Below are 4136 nucleotides of genomic sequence, written 5' to 3' on the forward strand. Positions count from 1 at the left end.
CAAAAAGGAATTGACTGACCATTTGAGAATTCTGATTAATGGGCATGCTATAGTGACTTTCAATGGCCAAACCAATAATATCTTTTTAGGGGGGTATTTGTAAGTCACAGAGAATCAATTGTGTGGCTAAAAGCATAAAAAAAAGAGAATATTAGAATATGAAACATGGAAGCCATCGTCTTCACAGAAGGACAAAAGCATGAGTTGCTATCAGGTTATTAGAATTATTAATGCATCATGAGTGTGTCTGCTCTGGATTCACATGCTTATTCTGTCATTTATACATACTATTTACCTTGAGACTGCTTTACACTGTAATAAAATAGTTCTTGCACTCTTGTTGGCAAGCTAAGTATATGTGATACCATTGTAACTGATTATAGAGTAGTGTTCCTGATAGGATATGGTAAAATATTAGAATTGTTTTTATATAAATAACATGATGGGTTTCTGTTGGTGGACTTTAGATATTGAAATTTATTATAATGCCATTAAACATAAGGATTGTGCTTTGGGATTGACCAATGGAAGTATCATTTTCATCTCAAGATAATCCAGTAACTCACCCACCTCATGGCTTGGAGCAGAGGCTTCCTAAATTTCACAATATAATAACCAATATAACAGAAAAGGTCTTGAGTAATTTCAGACTATACTGTTCTTTCAGACTGACTTTTAATTGTCAGTGACTAACACTTATTAAGTTTATATATACCACATCATATCTTCTCAAATATAATAATAAATTTTAATATGAGAATAACAGCATGTGTTTTTATTAGTTACTGTGTATAATATTAATAATATGCTTATCTCATTTGATTTGCACAAATACCAGAAGGAATTGCTCTTGGCCCCATATTAGAGACATAGTATTTTTTTATTATGTTATGTTAATCACCACACATTACATCATTAGTTTTTGATGTAGTGTTCCATGATTCATTGTTTACATATAACACCCAGTGCTCCATAGTAATAAATTCTTGGAGAACAAAGTCATACCTTTAGTTATGAATTGGAATTCAGATGCATCTGACTCCAAAGTCTGGTTCTTAATCATACTTATTTACTATCCATCTGAAAGTTTTTAAAAATAATCTAGGGTTTATAAAAAGAAGAGGTCTGTATTAAATCCCTTTAAAAAGTATTTCCATTTGGGATTTTTCTATCTGGAGGTTTCATAAAGCAGAGATTACTCCTATAATTCAAACCATTTAGATGTGCTGTTTCTTAATGTAATAGATTCAGTTTTACATTCTGCAAAACACTAGTTTTTTAAGAATCTTCTCAAAAAAAGTTCTGAAATCTAGAAATTTGAAAAATATTTTGATAATATACTACTTCCTAAAGATTCACAGTGCACACTAACATATTTTTTTTTACAATCAAAGGTCCTACAGTAAGAATACAATTAATTTTATCTCAGAACTTCTAATTTTACCTGAGTGTTTTTTAAAAACATTTATTAAAACTCTTAGATAATATTTTCTCAGATACACAATAGCAAATTATTTGAGGATAAAAAGGAAAAGGAAGAAAGGCCTAAAGTAATTTCCCACTTAAGATGTAATTGTATCAAACCACATAGTTTTACCTCCAATTAGATACACGGGACAGAAAAAAAAAATAGATGTCCTTTAAAATATTCTTTATTGAAAACATCAAAACATTAAAAATAGTAAGAAATGAAACACACACACCAAAAAAAAAAAAACCACTCAGATTCTACAGAAGAGAAATTTCTACTTGCAGCGTCAACTTTAAGTTTCTTTAAAAGAGTAGAGCTCCCTATTTTCAAATGACAATGTATATAACTTTTCTCTTAAAGCTTCATGGGGTGAATGATGTATAGATACAAAGTAGTCATGTCTTCCCTTTTAAAATCATATTTTCTCCTCCTTATCTAAAATGACATGGACGTGAGGTGGCCACATGAGTTAAATTACCAAAGGCACTATATTACTATAAGCAGAATAGAGTGTTATTAAACAAATCCATAGGATATTTTCCTCTGCAGTCTTTTGCCAGCTCCATCATCACTCTCTGTTGCTTCTCCCTTTTTTGCCCTTTCTCAAATCAATTCATTTCTATGCAAATGCTTGCATCTCAGTAAGGAAGATATGTGATAAGAAACCAGAATTTTTCTATAGACAGGCTGCTTATTGAGTAATTCATCCATCATTTACTCAAACAGAAAATCTATGACTACCATCATTTATTCATTCACACAGGTGTTTTCCCACCTGAAGCAAAGACTCCATTTTAATTTTGTTTTACAGCTGGTGGACATATCTCTACTCTATTACGATCAACAGCCCCACTTTGCATATATATTCCAGGGGCAATCTTCCTTTGGAGCCTTCTAAATATTCTTTTGTAACAGAGTGTCATTCATCTTCCATTTTCTCTGATTTACCCAATCCTAGCCATCTTTTTGAAGATGCTGTCTCCTTGGCTGTGGAAGCCCACTTTTATTCTGTTAATTTATATCATATAAGCTAGCACTTAAATGGTTCACCTTTTTTTTTGTAATACCCCTGAAATAGAGGATAAACAACTTGAACACCAATACTACCTCTAATGTGTATTGTTTTCAACACCACAATATTCTAGCCCATAATGGATACTCACTAGAGATTTGCTGAATTGGAATTTGTGGAGTTATTAAGAGGGACAGATTGCTGTAGGAGGAGGGTTACTTTAGTGAGAGGAAAAAGCCAAAGTAGAATAGTAAAGACCTATTAAGTTTATGAAGTTCCATTATCACATAACTGTATGTATTCAATGAGTGTGAGAATTTCTGGTTTCACATTCTATTATGAGCCTAGGAAGTTGCTAAAAAGAGAGGCTCAGATGAATTAGCAAGACAATATTGCATTTCAATCACACAATTCTGTGTTTTACAAAAAATAACCTTGATTTAGTTTTGTTTTGTTTTGTTTTGTTTTTTGTATCTCAAATATCACTGTAGTGAATTCTACTTTCCAGTCAATTATTTTTAAAAATGCTCACAACTTCATTCTATCCAAAGTAGAATATTAGTTTCATCAGGTGGTTAAATGGCATGTTTAAAAAATCTTTTCTTTGCTGTGTACCCTCAAGTTCCATCTATAGAGATAAATGAATTACTCACCAACACAGTTAAGCAAGCATTATTATTTTTTCCTTCTACACATATTGAGGTAGGCACTGAGTATGAAGTAACCACAGAGATATAGTCCCTTCCTTCTATAGATTATAATTCTGTGGAGAATGTGTATGATAAATAACCAATCAAAGAAAAAAGAGAAGAAAAGCAAAAAGGAATATGGAAAGTGAGGTGCTAAGAGATTAGAGGGAACCTGTGTTGAATTATGTTGTTTTTAGAGAATTATTTTAAGAAGTGACATTTATGCTAACTTAGAAGATGAGAAAGAACCACTATGTGAATGAAAGAACATTCCAGATAGAAATAAAAAAATATGAAAGAGGAAGTCAGGAAAGGATTTTTAGTATAAGAAGCAAAGGGGAATAACAAACAAGATGAGGGTGGAGAAAATGTCAGGGGCCAAATGTTAAGAGGATAATAGGCTAGAATAATTTCAATGGGAGCCATTAAAGACTTTCAAGCATGGAAGGAACAATATTAGTCTAAGTTTTAAAAAGATAAGCTACTACATGGAAAAGGCTACAAGCGCACAAGTATGGAATATCATTCTCTTGAAGGATCTCTTCACATGATGGGGAAGGTGCTCATTGACAGTCATAAGCCTATATACTTCAGATTCCGTATTAATCAAATTTCAGAGAAGAGACAATTAACTACTTCCAGTTCTTTTTTCTAAATTTTATTTATGACAGAGAGCATAAGCAGGGAGAACTGCAGAGGGAGAGGGAGAAGTAGACTCCCCACTGAGAAAGGCAGATGTGGGGCTCAATCCCAGGACCCTGGGATCATGACCTGAGCTGAAGGCAGATTCTTAACCATCTGAGCCACCCAGGCGCCCCACTGCTTCCAGTTCTACCTCTGCTGTAGCAGACAACTGACACCTCCACAATGCCATGTGAATTGGAGCAACAGAGGAGTTGATCTGTTTATTTTTTCGCTTAATTTTATTCATTCTTGATTTTCATAATATCGCCCATTAATCAAT

This window comes from Callorhinus ursinus, unplaced genomic scaffold, assembly GCF_003265705.2.
Source record: "Callorhinus ursinus isolate GAN/ISIS: 27379988/994484 unplaced genomic scaffold, GSC_fseal_2.0 scaffold9, whole genome shotgun sequence".
NCBI classification, from domain to species: domain Eukaryota; kingdom Metazoa; phylum Chordata; class Mammalia; order Carnivora; family Otariidae; genus Callorhinus; species Callorhinus ursinus.